Source organism: Notolabrus celidotus, chromosome 9 (genome assembly GCF_009762535.1).
Source record: "Notolabrus celidotus isolate fNotCel1 chromosome 9, fNotCel1.pri, whole genome shotgun sequence".
Taxonomy (NCBI): Eukaryota; Metazoa; Chordata; class Actinopteri; order Labriformes; family Labridae; genus Notolabrus; species Notolabrus celidotus.
In genome coordinates, this window is record NC_048280.1 from 14,349,073 (window position 1) to 14,369,212 (window position 20,140).

The 20,140-nt window shown below is 41.0% G+C and overlaps 1 protein-coding gene across 2 annotated transcripts in view; it reads right to left on the reverse strand.

Annotated features, from left to right (window-relative positions):
- ipo11 (importin 11) overlaps positions 1–20,140 on the reverse strand; it is a 166,840-nt gene that overhangs the window by 54,523 nt on the left and 92,177 nt on the right. The gene's annotated exons all lie outside the window — the stretch shown is intronic.

The window sequence follows — 20,140 nt, forward strand, 5'->3', positions numbered from 1 at the left end:
ACCGCCGGATGAGAACTGTGGAATTAGAATTTCTATAATGTTTTTACACTGACTTTGAGGTCCTGTGAGGGGCTTTGCACTTCCTGTGGACAAAGCAGTGCCTTCTATCTGTTTGCTGACTCTGACCTGCATCTGTGTAGTAGTTTTTTTTTAACCAAAAAAGCTCATTGTGCTTTATTTAACAGATGTAAATGAAATATATAAATAAATAAATAAATAAATAAATAAACAATGAAATGCTTATTTAGAATCTCTGCTTTGGAAAATGTAAAAAAATAAATAAATAAAAAGGCTGTTGCAGCAGCATGTAGTTCATCACTCTGTCTGACCTCTACCCCCCATCGGCGTTAATTTCAGCCTGTTTCATAACTTGTGAAAACTATTCACAGGAGCTTTAAGAATCTATATATACTTAACATCAGCAGGGCTCATGAGGTTAGATTAAAAAAGGGTTGCAATGGAAACAACAGCTGCAATGAAAGGGCATGAAAAAAAGACAAATTTAAAATTGTAACAAAGCACATGCTCGGAGAAGCTTGGCAAGTGTAGCTTTAAAAGCAATTCCCTCAATGAAAGGTAAAAATGAGGCACTCATCCCAGATATACTTAGGCACTAAGAAGTAAAAATGCCCTTAAGGTAGCATTACCAAAGCCATAACACTTTGGACTTGTTGCAGATTATTACCGACTGAATGCTTGAATGCAAAGTATCAACCTTTTGGATAGTGACTGTGTTATTCCTGGAGTCAGACTTTGGCTGCAATTGTTTATGGCCTCTTGATCCATGGAGCAGAATGAGACAACTCTCGCTGGCATAATAAGTTGTGTTATCAGAAACTGAACATGCTCGTATGTGCAAATGTTTGGGAAAGGAGGAAAGACAGCTTGAAAAATCGAGTAAAATGTTCAAGTTTTTCAGGGTTCCCACTCTTTTCCAGAGATCATTTTCCAGGACATTTCCAGGACATTTTCATTGATGATCAAGCTGGTATGACAGTCTAAATTTAGTTCCTAATTTAGTTCCTAAATAGTCTAATATGTTCCTCTCAGTGGAAGACTACATTGAAAGACATGTAGTCTATGGCTATCAATGAAATCATCTCTTACATTCTTAAAAATGATGGCAAATTGATAATAGAATAATGCAACTACAGATGTACAGCATTTCACCTTATTAGTGCAACCAAGTAACAATGATGGGCAACTCTCATCTCAGCTTTCTCTTTTCTCAAAAAATATAACATGAGCTAAGAAAAAAACAAAAGAACCTACAAAGGAATCAGGAAGCTGCCTTCCTGAAATAATTAAATAATAATAATGATCAGAGGATCAGTGCAATATTTACCTAAATAGAACTGAATGACAAAAATGGCCGCAAATGTTTCTCAACTCAACTCAAACTCAAAATATACCTGCTTAATCATGATATTCATCCTGCTAAGTGGTTGATATAAAAAATGTCACGGATTTTCATTTGAGTTATCGTAAACTCTGAAAAAAATAGCGTATGGTGTAAAGATGCACTCTGTATTTAAAGATCTCTCAGAGATTTAAAAAAATGTAAACTGTCTTCCTGCGTGGCGATGTCTATTATGATCAGCGATGTCTACAACGTGGAGTTTCTGTGCAGCGGTGTCGCTCTTTTTGTTCTGCTTGTTTTCACTATCGGGAGTTTGCGCTCCTACTAGCTAGGGCAGGGGTTCTCAAACTTTTTGGAGCCAGGGACCCCTTACAGGTGAGAAAATTGTCCATGGCCCCCTCATAATTGTAACACAGATTAAGCACATTAGTGATGTGTCATGATCAAAAGCTGCGGCTCTCAGAGTCGATGCTTTATAGTGAATCAGAAGAGCCGGCTCGCATCAAGAGAGAGCTGGCTCCCAATTTTTTCCTTTCACTCTCAGTGCTCAGCCCAAGCTCTGCTCACAGCAGAACTTTGTTTTGATTGGTCAGCATGGCGGCCATACAATTCGGTTCTACTTCAGGTCTGGTTCGGTTCTGGTTGGGTTTGCTTGGATTTGGTTCTGGTTCTGTTTGCATGGATTTGGTTCTGGTTATGTTTCTGTTTGCTTGAGTAGGTTCGTTTTCTGTTTGCTTGAGTTTGGTTCTGGTTATGTTTCTGTTTGCTTGAGTAGGTTCTATTTCTGTTTGCTTGAGTTTGGTTCTGGTTCTGGTTCTGTTTGCTTGAGTTTGGTTCTGGTTCGGTTCTGGTTCGTTTCAGGTTCGGTTCTGGTATGGTTCTGATTCGGTTCGGTTCTGGTTCGTTTCTGGTTCAATTCTGGTACGGTTCTGGTTCGGTTCTGGTTCGGGTCTGGTTCAGTTCTGGTTGGGTTCTGGTTCAGTTCTGGTACGGTTCTGGTTCGGTTCTGGTTGGGTTCTGGTTGGGTTCTGGTTGGGTTCTGGTTCTGGTTCTGTTTGCATGAGTTTGGTTCTGTTTGCTTAAGTTCGGTTCTGGTTCGGTTCTGGTGCTGGTTTGGTTCTGGTATGGTTCTGATTCGGTTCGGTTCTGGTTCGGTTCTGGTTCGGTTCTGGTACGGTTCTGGTTCGGTTCTGGTTCTGGTCTGGTTCGGGTCTGGTTGTGTTTGCTTGGGATTGGTTTTGGTTCTGTTTGCATGAGTTTGGTTCTGGTTTGCTTAAGTTCGGTTCTGGTTCGGTTCTGGTTCTGTTCTGGTTCGGTTCTGGTTCGGGTCTGGTTCGGATCTGGTTGTGTTTGCTTGGGTTTGGTTTTGGTTCTGTTTGCATGAGTTTGGTTCTGGTTTGCTTAAGTTCGATTCTGGTTCGGTTCAGTTCTGGTTCGGTTCAGTTCTGGTTCGGTTCTGGTATGGTTTTGATTTGGTTCTGGTTCGGTTCTTGTTCAGTTCTGGTACGGTTCTAGTTCGGTTCTGGTTCAGGTCTGGTTTGGATCTGGGTCAGTACTGGTTCGGTTTGCTTGGGTTTGGTTCTGGTTCTGTTTGCTTCAGTTTAGTTCTGGTTCTAACCCTAACCCTAATCATAACCCTCACCCTAACCCTAAACCCTAACCCTAACCCTAACCCTAAACCCTAACCCTAACCCTAATCCTAATCCTAACCCTAACCCTAATCACAACCCTAACCCTAATCAGAACCCTAACCCTAACCCTAATCCTAACCCTAAACACAACCCTAATCCTAACCGTAATCATAACCCTAACCCTAATCACAACCCTAACCCTAACCCTAATCATAACCCTAACACTAACCCTAACCCTAATCAGAACCCTAACCCTGAATTCTAAACCCTAACCCTAATCCTAACCCTAAACACAACCCTAATCCTAACGGTAATCATAACCCTAACCCTAACCCTAATCACAACCCTAAACCTAATCACAACCCTAACCCTAATCACAACCCTAACCCTTAACCCTAATCCGAACCCTAAACACAACCCTAATCCAAACCCTAACCCTAAACACAACCCTAATCCTAACCGTAATCATAACCCTAACCCTAATCACAACCCTAACCCTAATCACAACCCTAACCCTAATCACAACCCTAACCCTAATCAGAACCCTAACCCTAATCACAACCCTAACCCTAATCAGAACCCTAACCCTAACCCCTAACCCTAATCCTAACCCTAACCCTAAACACAACCCTAATCCTAACCGTAATCATAACCCTAACCCTAATCACAACCCTAACCCTAATCATAACCCTAATCAGCAACCCTAACCCTAATCAGAACCCTAACCCTAACCCTAATCCTAACCCTAAACACAACCCTCATCCTAACCGTAATCATAACCCTAACCCTAATCACAAACCTAACCCTAATCACAAGCCTAACCCTAATCACAACCCTAACCCTTAACCCTAATCACAACCCTAACCCTAATCACAACCCTAACCCTAATCACAACCCTAATCACAACCCTAACCCTAATCACAACCCTAACCCTTAACCCTAATCCTAACCCTAATCCTAACCCTAATCACGACCTTAACCCTAACCCTAATCAGAACCCTAACCCTAATCACAACCCTAACCCTAATCACAACCCTAACCCTTAACCCTAATCACAACCCTAACCCTAATCACAACCCTAACCCTAATCACAACCCTAACCCTAATCACAACCCTAACCCTAATCCTAACCGTAATCATAACACTAACCCTAATCACAACCCTTACCCTAATCACAACCCTAACCCTAATCACAACCCTAACCCTTAACCCTAATCACAACCCTAACCCTAATCACAACCCTAACCCTAATCACAACCCTAACCCTAATCACAACCCTAACCCTAATCCTAACCGTAATCATAACACTAACCCTAATCACAACCCTTACCCTAATCACAACCCTAACCCTAATCACAACCCTAACCCTTAACCCTAATCCGAACCCTATCCCTTATCACAACCCTAACCCTAACCCTAATCCTAACCCTAACCCTAATCACGACCTTAACCCTAACCCTAATCAGAACCCTAACCCTAATCACGACCCTAACCCTAACCCTAATCCTAACCCTAACCCTAATCAGGACCTTAACCCTAACCCTAATCACAACCCTAACCCTAATCACAACCCTAACCCTAATCACAACCCTAACCCTAATCCTAACCGTAATCATAACCCTAACCCTAATCACAACCCTAACCCTAATCACAACCCTAACCCTAATCATAACCCTAACCCTAACCCTAATCACAACCCTAACCCTAATCACAACCCTAACCCTAATCACAACCCTAACCCTCAACCCTAATCCGAACCCTATCCCTTATCACAACCCTAACCCTAATCCTAACCCTAACCCTAATCACGACCTTAACCCTAACCCTAATCAGAACCCTAACCCTAATCACAACCCTTACCCTAATCACAACCCTAACCCTAATCACAACCCTAACCCTAATAATAACCCTAACCCTAACCCTAATCACAACCCTAACCCTAACCCTATCCCTTATGACAACCCTAACCCTTATCAGAACCCTAACCCTAACCCTAATCCTAACCCTAACCCTAATCACAACCCTAACCCTAATCCTAACCCTAATCATAACCCTAACCCTAACCCTAATCACAACCCTAACCCTAATCATAACCCTTACCCTAATCACAACCCTAACCCTAACCCTAATCCTAACCCTATCCCTAAACACAACCCTAATCCTAACCGTAATCATAACCCTAACCCTAACCCTAATCACAACCCTAACCCTAATCATAACCCTAACCCTAACCCTAATCACAACCCTAACCCTAATCACAACCCTAACCCTAATCACAACCCTAACCCTTAACCCTAATCCGAACCCTAAACACAACCCTAATCCAAACCCTAACCCTAAACACAACCCTAATCCTAACCGTAATCATAACCCTAACCCTAATCACAACCCTAACCCTAATCAGAACCCTAACCCTAATCACAACCCTAACCCTAATCAGAACCCTAACCCTAACCCCTAACCCTAATCCTAACCCTAACCCTAACCCTAAACACAACCCTAATCCTAACCGTAATCATAACCCTAACCCTAATCATAACCCTAACCCTAATCATAACCCTAATCAGCAACCCTAACCCTAATCATAACCCTAACCCTAATCCTAACCCTAAACACAACCCTCATCCTAACCGTAATCATAACCCTAACCCTAATCACAAACCTAACCCTAATCACAAGCCTAACCCTAATCACAACCCTAACCCTTAACCCTAATCACAACCCTAACCCTAATCACAACCCTAACCCTAACCCTAACCCTAATCCTAAACCTAATCATAACCCTAACCCTAACCCTAATCACAACCCTAACCCTAATCATAACCCTAACCCTAACCCTTATCACAACCCTAACTCTGAACCCTAATCACGACTTATATACTTTAAAACAGGGGTCATTTCATTCCTTGTGGACTCATCATGACAGCATTTATACTTTTCAAGTAATTGATCTTAAACGCTTTCAGAAAATTAACAGTAGCAAGTCTGGCATATCCCTTCGAGCCACCAAATGGTATCATAACAATGGTGTCTATGCTGTTTTGTAATGACACAGCACAATTTTATAATTTATTAGAAATGTATTCAAATTATTTCACTGACCCCATGCTATTGTTCGCGGACCCCCAGGGGTCCCAGGACCCCACTTTGAGAACAACTGAGCTAAAGTACGGTAATTGAGCTCTCAGCCTGCAGAGAAAGTTGTGAGGCACAGACCCCCAAGCTCTCTGCCCGACTCCACTGGTCACACTTTAACTTAAATATAAGACTCTTTGAATCAAAAGAGCACTCTACAAGGTTAATGTACCATAAAACTAGACAATATACCCCCTTTTCCTGTGAATGCATGATTATGAAGTGAAGGAGAAAAGATGTGAAAAAAGTTGTGTAGTGTTGCTGTCTTTTCCAGCACAGCGTGCACTCAACTTTCAGTGAATGGGGATGTGTGTTAATAGGATCAGGTCACACGCAGCCATGTTGGAATAATTTTCCAGGACTATATGTGATTTTCAAGGACATTTGAGTTTTTCTCCCTTTTTCCAGGTGTTTTCCAGTACTGGAAAACTGGTCAACTGTTTTCCAGGTTTTCCAGGACGCATGGGAACCCTGTTTATGCACAAATCCCCAAGCTGTCAGGCCATAAGTATGAGGCTGTTACCACTGAAATTTTCTTTCTAAACCTAAACCTGAACATATACACACTTCTGTATAAAGCGTATTTGACAGTAATAAATGCTGACATTGACAACTAGAAATGTCACTGTATGCCACTGATAAGAATGTCCACTAAATCAATTGAATATATACATACAAGCAGGAGAGAGGTGAGGAAAATGGGGAGGTGATTGAGACAGCTCCTCAGAGAGCTGGAAAGTGCAACACTTACACACACCTGCATGCTGACACAAGCAGCTCCAGTCACTCATATGCTTCTATACATACACCAAGACTAACATCTCAATGAATAGATTAAAAGTAATATGAACTGACAGTGTCGCTGACTCTTAACTAGAAATGGTTGATCACTTCATTCAAATTGACAGGGTGGCCAATTCATAACTCCCAGGATAGTAACTCATTAATACGGGGGATTTACGGAAAAGTAGACTTGTAATTACATGAAACTACATATCAAAATAGCTTCATTTTGGGTTCTGCAAAGTAAAAAGAGTTTTATTTGGAGGGGCAGTAATTCTTGTGGAGTTATAGCATCTTAATAAGAGGTTATGACTCACCAAGGGAGTCTTGAGATAAATATATGGGGTCTTTTTTCTCTCATTGTTTCCATATTTGACACTAATACGCCATGTTTTCGTGACCTTTTTAAAAATCAATAGCTATAAAAAAATTCTACTATGTGATTAATTACAATCAGACACAACTAGAAACACCTGTACTTACTTTCAATTATTTTTTAAATACTCCAAATGTGCTAAAGGAAGCTACGAGCAGCCTCTTGCAATGCAGCCAAAATTATTTATTCAGAATTTTGGGTTGCAACTTGGGTTGCCCATCAAATTTCATGGGGGCTCAGACCACCCTAGCCCCCCTTGGATTTTCCCTTGCTGCCCAGCCAAAATCATCAAAGCTCATCCTGCTTATTTGTGCAAAACAATACGCAGCATTATGGACGCAAACTCAGGTCAAATCAGTCAAGACTTTGCAGTTTTAGCCAAGCACACCCCAACTTGAACACGTAAGCGTATGTTCAGCTGACCATTACTGACAATGAATTAACAGCCTACCAAGTACAACTGAAGGCTCTTGTTATGGATGATATAAATGTTCACTATCTTCTCAGATGACAGTTTTGAAGTCAGATCACAACATTATAACGCATTAACTACGTCTCAACATGCTGTTAATGAGTCATTCAGGAGTTGCATACGTTTCATTACAGCAATTGGGAAGTTAATCATTGAAATCTTTTGACTGGTTTTCATGGTAAAACGACACTCAAATCTGCAGCACACAGTTGTTATATTTCACTGATAGTGTGTAGTTATAAACAAGCTTCATGATTTAACAAAGTTTTAGTACGTCAAAACGTCATTCCTGCCGTTCATTATGACCCACTGGTTTGCTTCTGCAGCTTGTTAACACAAGCTCTGGTCTGTTTTCATTATTGAATGTTTTTAAGGGCTCATTTTGGTAAATGAAATTCCATGTTTATCTGCATTTGAAGCAGGAAAGTCATAAGAATATTTGCATTTGAAAATAATTAACAACTAAGGACTTTGGTTTAATAACATGCATCAACACGGTAACGATGACAGCCCTAAAAGCACATTAGCATGACTTCAGATAATGAAGAAACAATGACAAACACAAGCAACTCATTGACTTGGGCATACTTGGTTTGCCTTAAGGAATATTTCATGTGTTTGTGTGATAATGAGATTCCTTCAATCAGATCTTAAACCCAGGGTGGACACAGCTACATGTTAGTATCAACCATAATCCCAAAGCTAAAGTTTAAAGCAAACCTGAATCTTATCAAACCTTTTATAAACTAGATGTATGGATGGGATTGGATTACAAGTCAGTGCTGAGTATTACTGGACTAGGTCTAGTATGGCCATTTGGTTCATGCAGATGATATTAAGGTTGATTTGAGCAATATGTTTTCAACAGCCATCTGCCAGCTGCAGCAAGGTAATGAAGATAATGTATGATGCCATCTGCTTTCTGTGCAGGTACAAAAATGTATTCCAGTGACCCATTTAGTCAGAAGATAAGCCTGTATGAATATTCAACACTTTAAACGTAGTATGGAGCAAAATTGAGCTCAACACATGCAAGTGCAGAGACGTGAGCAAAGATCAGGAGAAGACAATGATTGCTTTTAAAACCGAATCAGCTAAAAAGACGGGCAAAAAAGAAAAAAAAAAGAAAACAGCAACAAGCAGATACAACTAAGAGTAATGGTCAGGAAGGTCACAGTGACATCAAGTGTAGAGTAGAGCATTTGTCCTCCTGTTTACGCTGTCATTTTGTGCAATATGGGTAGTGGAACGTAGAGAGCATCACTAGGAAACAGACAGGGAAAAGATGAAAGCTCCAATTCAATAAATGATTTCCTGTGGTCAGAACAGGCGGTTCATTTTTTTAAAGAATAAAGCAAAGACAACAGATTGCTTAACAGTGGGTGAACAAGGACACACAGAGTCATCAGACCAGTAAAGTATGACAGGTCTGCAATGCTGCTGAGAAGATGAATAAATGATCATGGGTTTTTTTTATGTTGTGTCTGAAGGCACTGTGATGGCTTTGAATGGCCACTAAGGGGAACATGTGTGTACTGTGGAAGAAGAGAAGGTGGGTATAAGCTAATTTCCAAGAAAACAGTTTTTCTCTCATTAACGTGACCAGACAAAATTACCAAAACCACATCAATATAATGAATGTTATTTTTGTTGTGTATGAAGCACAAACTATCTCAGGAAGTATCCCAGAGCTGGAAATTACATTTTTTCAGGGTATAGTTAGCTTAGTTAACCTAGGAGTAAGAGAAAGAGGAAAAAATCTTAGCCAGTGATAACTTTTTGTACAGAAACAATGTACTGTAGATAGGGATGGGTACCGAATTCGGTACTTTTATAGGTACCGACCGAATTCCGTCGGTACTACCAAGTACCAACTCACGTAACATCAAACGGTACCATGTTTCGGTACCTGAACGCATCCCTGTGACTGTGAGGGAGTAGAAGAGTAGGATATTTTCCATACTTTCGCCCTGCAATAAAGTTTGAAACTGATCGGGTGAACATCTCTGCTCTCTGCATCTGCGCGGGAGCGCGCCAAATGGAGCCTGCAGCTGACAGGCACGCGCACTCACTGCGAAGCAGAGCAGCAGGAGGGTTAAGTTTATTTTATACAGTCTATGGTTAATCTGACCCTCCTGATCCGACTACCTGCCCTGTTTATAACCGTTCCTGTGTGCGTGAATGCCCAACAAGTAAGTTGTGTGTCCTGTTATTATAAAGAGACGGAGAACTGACTTTTTCCTGTCCGCAGGCATTCACGTGTGTTCATTCATAAACTCCCGAAAGAGCAATTAGACGCCACGAGCATGTGTCAGCTAATATATATAATCACCTATATAATCCTGTTTCTGTTCATTTCATGTTAAATTAAATAAATATGTTAAATTAAACAAATTAGATTTTTTTTTTAAATTAACATTTATTAAATGTGAAAGGTACCCATCCCTAACTGTAGAAAAGGGATGCATGATATGTCATTTGACATTGTGTGCAAGCGCAAAATCACATTCCAGTGCATGATGTCAGTCGAAGGACCTAAAACCATAGACTGTATAATTAATGGACGTAGTGTCTGTGACGTCACCTATCTGTTCCTAAACGCTGTTTTGAAACCAATCGTCGGTGTGAGACATATAGGAAATGCTGAATGCAACCTAACTTCTGTCCAGCTAGTGCGAGGTAAAGAGGCGTGCTTTGAGCCTCCTCGCCAACAGCGACAGTGTTCCCGCCTGTCAGTCAAGTCAGTCATGACCTTAAATGGGCAAAACTCGTAATCTTAATATCTTCTGAACTGTCGCGTTATAAAGTAATTCACCCCCGTACAGTGTGTCTGAATTATCTCTTCAGACTTAAGTCGTTTTTTGAACCAGGCTGTAGACAGATTAAGTATTGCTGCAAAGATCGTCTTTTTTGAACTGGTGTGTCTCAAACGTGCCGGATACGGCCCTGGTGGTAAGGCTTTCAGCCGTGTGTCTGCCCCCTGGTGGCTGGCTGCAGTATAGGTAAAAAAATCCGTCTCCCCCATTCATTTGAATTCATTTGAATGGGGGAGCAGTCAAACTTTAAAAAATAAATACACATTGTACAAATGTTTCTCACATCTGTATGCTGTGGTGATATGTAGTTAGTATTTGACTGTTTTGTGTCCAAGGCCTCTTTTTTCTGAAAAGTTTCTTTTTCGTTAGTTATTAGAGTTTAAAAAACGGGGTTTTACTTCCGGGTATCCTTTGATTCACAGCCGCCGTAGAACGAAACTTCAAAGGGCACACAGCCTGTTGTGACGTTACGCTGTAGGGCGGAGCTTATTACAGTGGCTTCAGAGGCTCTGGCTGCACAATGGCTGCGCACAGGAGAGGGATTTTTTGGCTTCAGAACTGTACAACGGAAAGAGGCGGAGCAACGCTGTCCATTTTTATTTACAGTTTATGGTGTGTCTATGTGGTTTCTGGTGTTTCTGCAGCCAGCCTCAAGCGGACGCTCAATGAACTGCAGTTTATAACACTTCCCCATGGGCTTCATATTTTGAGGTTGCCACTTGCCTAAAACACACCATGCTGTTATCAGTTTCTAGTTTTACATGATGAATCTACAATTAAAAATCTGTCTGATGTCACTTTAAAGCAGCTCACTGGAACACAAAAAAGAAATAATTGCTAAGATTCAGCCAGTGTCACATGACTGTTAAATGTACACAAGCATGTGACGCTGTTGCGGTCACAAATACAACGGCAAAAGCTGAATTAAGAGAGAAAGATTGTAAAACATTATATTCCCGCTTGTTCCAGTGCTCGTTATCATTATCGTTGGACACAGGAGTCTTTACTTAAAGTGTCTGCACCTGGATATGTATTTCTAAGTTCTATGGCTCCGGAAAGTGTGGATGATATCCACAAAGATTTATGAAAAAGACAATGGTGTAACAGTAAAAATATAGTCATGAATTTGTGAGGGTTTTATGTATGAAATAAAATATTAAATGTAATCTTGCAAGAAGCTGTTTACTAAGTCACAAGTGTTTTATAGGCAGGTTATTCTTGAAAGTTCAGCGGCAGTTCACAGATATCTATATAGTGTTCTTCAAAGTGATATTTCAACTAGTACACGTCAATAAAGTTTTCTTATATTCAGCACAACACTGACTAAAATCTCAACCTTTGCAAACGGGTTAGGCCCCGGTCATGCATTTTTAAAGACATATCTGATAAAACAGATTTCTGTTGATGCAAATTTGACACAAATTTAAAAAAAAGTGTGACTCCAGCGCAAACATGGCAAAGTGTTATCTAATCTGTGATTATAAAAATGCTGTTGAATCCATTTATCACATCTGAGAGAGGGATTATGATAACGCTCAAAACTGTTCCATCTTTCATCTGTAAGTTAAGTTACACATGCTTCACTTATTTTCATTCGGATGGCAAAAAGGGGGGTACATATATGTTCATAACAGCTTTCAAATCTCTGTCCCTCCATCATCCCACACCTCTGTCATTACTTTGCCTTGCTGATAAGCTGTGCACGTACTGTAGCAATATCCTCTGAAGGAGAGCTCTGTGTGCATATCAATACGAGGGGAGGGAGAGGTACAAGTAGTCATATAAAGAAGGGAAAAATGAATTGAATTCTCACTCTAGGCTGGAGGTAGGTCAGGCAGTTCAGAGCACTGAGGCCCGGACTTGATAAGACTTTCATAATCTCCTCCCCTCACTATTGCAAATGAACCCGAGGCACCCCAAGTGTCCACATATGAATACAAGCACCCTGTAAAAAATAATACAGCATCTGGTTATTGGGAGTAAATTCACTTCCATTTCCATTTCCTCACCTCCTTAGTGTGACACTAATGTGACAGGGACAAAAAGAAGGTGGATTCGGCTTCTGCATTTCTTTTTCTAGTATGCTGCAACGCCCTAAAATATATGACTTATATTGTAGTCTTACAGTGGTTTCTTCTTGGTGACTCCTTTTAACAGCTGAGCTAGTGATTACACTGTAACATTTACATTTTAAAGATCTGAACATATGCTTAATTTTTCTAATCATACTTGTTTTCAAATTCCCTGAACAAACCCTTGAATTAAATTATACAGATCCATGTCTCATCTAAATATACTGTGTGTAAAAAAGTATTTAACTACAATACAACAAATACACTCATACTTTTGTAATGGTTGGGTTAATTTTACTGAAAGAAGTTTAAATTTGTTCCCCATGCATGCAAATGAATATGGACAAAATATAAGAAAGCTCATATGAATTTAAGAGTAAGATACAAAAGGCTGTTTTTTTTAAATCAATATTATAATAAGCAATAACATTTTCATAAAGACAGTGCAGCTGAGGACACAACGCACCCTCCGCACACATTCACACACACACCATCATGTGCTATAATCAAATAGTTGCAAAAACAGCTGCTAAAGCACTGATTAAGGTTTAGGCAGTACATCCTTCATAGCCCTGGGCATATGCTGCACAATCCGCTTCAGTTATCAAAATTCACAGGAGAATGAGCGTCACATCTGACTTTGATAAAGGCCTCTGAAATGCCTCTAAAGGTTGGTAGGGACACAAGTATTGGTCATCTCCCAACCTAGTTTTTGCACTACAGAGTGTGATTGGTTTGATAATATCTGCACAGTGAGGGGAATTAAAAGATGCCAAAAACTAGTGCCAAAATCTTTACTGATATGCAAAAATGCAAAATATTTGTTGGGGACATTTAAGCCTGCAAGCTACAAATGGTTGGAGCCGAGTTAAGCCCTGGGTTGAAGGTTTAACATGCATAAAAGCATAAGTGAATGCACAGATGCATTATTTAAAAACAATGGGGAAATAATTACTTTTATAGCCCATTTATTTTTAATTCAAGACAAGACAACTTAAAATGCACAACATCCAAAGAGACGTCAAAGGATAACTCCTGAAAGAGCCTCTTAAGAGTAAAAGAGGTTTTAATGTACACAAAGGACTCTGAGCAAAAAACACAGAAAACATCATGGCCAACAGGAGGCTTCAACTGCAGCAGCGAGATGAAAAGCTCTTGTGCTCGAGTGCCAGTCTTTGAACATTTCTGGAGAGTAATCAAGCCTAAAAGAAGTGAGAAAAGCTCAGCTACAGATTCAATGAAGTGGGAAAAATCAGCTTTCGAGGCAGACATCCACATATGAGACGACAGCAATGACTAGAAAGCAGAAACGCTGTCCCGAGGACACATATGAAATCTGACTTCAGCTGATGTAATCACTTCACAAGGTTGAGCAGAGAAAATATGTTTGGAAAGACTTAGCAGTCCCTCCAGGATTTCGCAGGATTTTTTTGTCTTGATATGGGCACTGACTGTATTTTGATCCTCTTGATTCACATTCTGAGAAATGTTAATGATTTCTTTACAAGACTATTAATAGCAAAAGATGAAGCTGAGGCTAGAAGCTCTCTTGAAACAGTGTCATTTATCTTTGTAAGGTTGATGTGACATGTCTTTCGCTACATTGGAAACCGATTGCTGATGGGATGTTCATGCAGCAATTTCATGCGTGCCTTTAAAGGTGACATATCATGCAAAATCAACTTTTTAATGGTTCTCTACCTGAAATATGTTTCCCTGGCATGTCTACAAACCCCCCGAGAATGAAAAAAAATCCATTCTCCCCCTGTTCTGATTTCTCCACCTTTCTGTAAATGTGTGTGAAACGAGCCGTTTCAGACTTCCGTGTTTTTGTTACGTCACAACAATATCTGGTCTGTCACGGAGTCAGAGCTCGGAGCTTGTTCAGCGCATAGACTGTATAAAATACAACTCAACTTCTCCGTTTTTCATTACCTGCACACATGTGTGCTAACAAGGAGCTTAGGAGGGAGGCATGCCAGTTGTAGGCTGTCTTAATAAACACAAAGGTCGGTTTTACTCCCCACGTCTGCAGATTTGAAGATCTAGTGGATGATTTTTATTTTTCATGGAAAAGTGCTAGCGCTAGTTAGTATAGCTACAGCTACAGCTACATGTCGTAGCTGTAGCTGTAGCTGTAGCTGTAGCTGTAGCTGTAGCTGTAGCTGTAGCTGTAGCTGTAGCTGTGTACCAAGATACACGTCTACATACTAACAAATAAAACAACAAGAAACACCAAATCTGTGACCAATCGTTCAGAAAGGTCCTGCTGCCTTTCTGGCAGAGGTCGGTTTTACTCCCCACGTCTGCAGATTTGAAGATCTAGTGGATGATTTTTATTTATCATGGATAAGTGCTAGCGCTAGTTAGCATAGCCACATAGCTACATGTTCGTAGCTTTGTACCAAGACACACGTCGACATACTGACAAATAAAACAACAAGAAACACTAAATCTGTGACCAATCGTTCAGAAAGGTCCTACTGCAGGCGCCTCTCCATCAGGATCAGATTCTGGATCAGATTCAGAGGGTTGAAGTAAAGCGATCTGTGAGCGTGCTGGAGAGCCGAGGGCACATCCACTTCCTGAGGGGGCGTGGTCAGAGAGAAAACAGACTGTTCTGAGGAGGGCTGAAGAAGAGGGCTTTTCAGACATGTCAAAATCTAATTTCAAAGTGTTTTTTTGAGCATAAACTTTAAAGACATGTTTTGGGGACCTCTTAGACCAATATATATTGATGAAAAAAGCGTGATATGTCACCTTTAAGGCTGACTCGAGGCCTATTTTTCATGATTCATGACTCATGACTGGACTTGGACTAAAGCACTGATTACTTAAGACTTTAAGGCTGTTCAGACCTTGCATCAACAAGTGGATTTAAATGATCAGGACACAGGTGACCAGCTTGGAGTATGAATGTCACACTTGCATTAACAATAGGTTTCCAGTGATCAGATCTTACACTCCCCCTTCAGATGTAAATCGACACTATTCAAGGGCTCTGTCTGTTAGTATAAACCAGGCTCCACGTGAGTGCTGCTGTGGATACTGGGAGAGTGGGTGGGCCTTAATGGGGCCCAGCACATATGAGCGTACACCCATCCAGACCAATGTGAACAAATGCCTCCCAGAGACCATCTGTATGTGGAGTGAGTGTTCAGATCTCAGCACGCATTGATGAGCGTTCACACCTGGATTTAAGACTTGTCACTTGCGATAAGATGACCCAGACTCAAGCACTGACTGCATTTAGATTCAGGAGATGGAGAGCAGGGCTCATTTATTGACAGACTGCTTTATAGTTTGTTTTAGATTGTTGTATGAGACCCCTAATCATTTTTCAGTTTCGAGAAAGGGCTGGCACTTGATGAGAGGTAGTTTTAAAAACAGAAAACATGTATGAGAAAATCCCCTACGTTGTGTATTCAAATTTTTTGTGGGGTGTAGCTTAAGACCTAGACAGCAGCCAGTCAATAGGGGGAGCCCTAAATGCTTTGGCTACACTCTGTGGAGATATCAAAGTTTCTATCTCTTCATACAGCCTATTGTTGGACAGAAAAAGAGCAAGGGGTTGCTTCATTTTAAATTTATGGAAAATCTGACCTTTAGTATTTTCTTCCATGAACTAGACCATGAATCTTTTGTTAAAAAAAATAATCACGGCTTAAGTCTTTCAGTACAAACAGACCTAATCTTCCATGTTTTGTAAGACAAGGAAAGCAGTCTCCTTCATTCCTGATATAGTCCAATTAATGCAATTATAGTTAATTTGCTTTTGCTGCTCTGTTATTAAAACGTCAAAATATTCTCTGTCTGTTTTAGACTGAAGTATCTCACTAGCCAAAATAATGTGAAAAAGCACAAAGTGTATACAACAAAAAAGAGCAGTTAGAAAGCAATATGAAAAGGCATTGAAACTAATGAATACTTTAGATCTATCACTTGCTCACACTAATCTGAGTAGTGCAAACAAGAAAACCTTTCTGGCTTACTCCCCATCATGTGTGTGAAATGTGAAATGTGTCCTATTTCAGAGCATGATGGCAGCAATACAGAGTGTGGTGCTAGTGTAGCTATTTAGCCAAGGCAAGGCTCCTGACATTCTAATTAGGGAATTTGCTGCTCCGGTTTAGCAATGATGGAGCGGGTTTCTTTATCAGGCAGGCCAGGCCACTCACCTGGCAAGTGTGACACCATACCGAGCCAGACTCTCTCAATGGCCCACATCCCACCGCAGCTCTCTACAGACTTAATAAATGAGCCACCCAATGTTGTGGTGAACCCAGCCAGAGATGAGTTTGCAGGAATATACACACCAAGAAACAAAAGCCAAGTTCAATTTCCTCCGTGAAGTGTTTTCATGACTTTATGTAAATCATTGCTGAAGTGTTGGATGTGAAATGTTCCCACACATAATTTGTTGTGTTAAAAGGGTGGTGATTTTTTAAACTGTGTGTTGATTTGTTTGCAACTGTGGACATATGTCTGAGCGCTCATCTTGTTTATCAGGCACTATTTTTAAAGCAACATCCAACAAGTAGTGCACAGAGGCAATGCATGGCAGCAATTTAAAATTTGATCAGTCACATCATTGCTATCGTGAATATCCTAATAAATATCAAATAGCAAAACCATCAAAGGGACTCTGCAGATAGAATGGAGTTGTAGTCCACCAGCTAGGGATTACAGAAGTGAAGTATCTAGTTAGCTGGTGGTTCAGCTTGTTAGCTTGTTGTGATCAGAGTACCGGTTCCCTTAATTGGCAGAGTGTAGTAGGTGTAGACCTGGATGAGGGAGTCTTTGTAGTTGCGGTTTTATAAGTGTTACGGCAACACTGTCCTGAGTATAGGTGTTATGGCTGTCGAGCTACAGGTGGGCGGGCCTTCCTGGTCATGCTACCAATTGGCCAATGAGATGGTGAAGCTGTTGTCTTGATTAGCTCAGGCAGACACCGCCGTTGACGGAAGCTGTCAAAAGGTTTTGAGAAGTTCTCCCCCTTCTCCCATTGCGTTTGAGTTATTGTCGTGTGCCTTATGTTATCACAAATGAACTTTCATCTGAAACCCTGAGAAGTCATAAGAAGGAAGCAGCGTGAGCTGTTCCCAGGAACCATACATAGTCGCCTGGAAAGAGAAGTCGCTACAGGTAAGCTCAGCCTTTTCCTTTGCCTTTGCTCGACAGCCACTTGTTTTTCTTCCTTTATTATGGCACGGGCAGCCAACGCTTGATTGCCCTACACAACGATTGTGCCAGGGTGGTGTTGCCGTGACATAAGAAAGAAACTAATTTTGATTTGATGGGAGAAGAGACTGGGAGCAAGTGTAGGAATATGAACAGCAAAGGTGTGCTGTTAGAGTTAGTTGAAGATTCGCCAAGCTGCTGCATTCTGGACTATATGCAGATAAGTGTATGCCCAGGCACATCACGAGAGCCTGTCCCATGAGTTGTGTTGCATGCTGATCATGCTGGGGTCAGATCTTCTTGATGCTGTACAGGGAAAATTGACATGACAGAGAAATCAAGGGCACAAGGACCTAAAAGGCAACTGGTCATCAATCATAAGACCCAGGTTCAGGGCAGACTTAGTGGGCATGAGATCTATTGGTCAAAGCTGGATCTGTGGTTGCATAGAGGGACTAGCTGGAATGACAAGAAGCTCAGTCTGCTTAACATTCTTTCATCCATACCATGAATGCAATTGACTTTTTTATAATTTGCAAATGAGCCCTACTAAAAAAGAGTTTCTGATAGTAACAAGAAAGACAGACACTCAGGATGAGGTAAGAGTGCTGATAGAGAACCTGAAGTGCTAAGATGGGCTGCAATATGGCAAAATCCACTAATGACAAAGAACTGTTAAAATAACAAGAAGCAGCAGAAAGATAAGCTATTTAAGACAAGAAAAATGTGTGCAGGAAACCTCACTACACAAGGTTGGTCTAAAGTAGACATCAAGGGTTTGGGTTCATTCAAGTCCACGGTAACAGGAGTCACCAAACCCAAGTGTGGAGAACAAAGATGTGACACCGAGGTTCAGATTAAAGGCGGTCTGAACTCTGAATCACTGATGTTCAAGGATTGTCATTGACCTTGGAACCCGCAGGTGCAAAAAGAATCCCAGATTGGTTCAAAAGCCATTCTTGATATGATTAAAAGCTTTGAGAATCAGTAACAAAACACATCTGGTGTTTTAATTTTACTGTCTCCACTACTGTTTAGAGGGCAAAGAAAGTTTAGAAAAACGAGATGCCAGAAAGAAAAGAAACAAAGGGGAGATCAAAGAGAAAGTAGTCTGAACTTTGCTCTTTCAAGTTGAATGTTTATTGAATATCTTATAAAGCCTTTTAGGTCTCAGTCTTTGCATGATTTATTTCACAGTATTTCAATAATTGGACACCCTGCTGAGAGCTCATAGAGACACAATCCTGGTGTGTTTAGTTCTTAAATAAAATTTTCAAACTGAAAAGAGGTCTTCATTTAAGACTGATTTATACTTCTGCGTTGAATCAACGGCGTACCCTACGCCGGGGGTCCGCGTAGCTCCCGTACTTACGCCGAGGCCTACGCACATAGCTGACGTGCACCTCCTCCAAAATGTAACTCCCCGTAGGGCCGACGCGGACCGCAAGCTCTGTGATTGGTCCGCTCGGCGGCTTTGTCTTTCCCGCATTTAAAGCACTTCCGGGATCCCGGACATCGGCCGCACATCGGCCGTGTATTTCATCTCCTCCTCTCTATTCTTCATGTAATCATGTCTGTATGATAAACAGCAACATGTATCAGCTGTAGATTAACATAACACGCTCTGAAACTCTGTGGAAAAGTAAACAGAGATCGTAGCGGGACCGGAAGCAGGCGGCCGGCTATCAGAGAGACCACACTGCCCTCAGGCGTTTCGGCGGAGAATAGCTGTGCGACACGGACACACCGACGCACAAGTATGTGGTGCTCATGTCTAAGTCAGCCCCTGCTGCGTAGGGGAGACGCAGAAGTATAAATCAGCCTTTACTGTTCGCTTTAATAATAAGTTATCACCCGGGTTTCTAACTAACGACCAGCTGATTCTAGTCTTGTAACAATGGTTATCATTTCTGGATATTATATTCTGGATATATATTACTGCCTCACCGAAGGCAGGGCACGCTGGATAGTTTGCAATAAAGACACCTGGATAACTCTACAAGGAACAAACTTTCAACAGCGATAGCTAAATGTGTGGTTACAGCTTGCAGGCGGATTAATATTGTGGAGGAATGAGGGTCTGCTTCTAATTATTCACCCTCCTTGTCGGGGTCTTATCTCACCCTGTTGGGATTCTATTTTGCATAATTACTTGCTCACTCTGCATCAGCCCTTACTTATTCAATGTTATTTATTTCCCTGTTTTTTTCTGATACTACTCTTCTCTCACTTTACCATCACATTTAAATTTCCAACCCACAAAACACTGAATACCATCTGCTCCAAGAGATTATGTGATATGATTGAAAGCTAA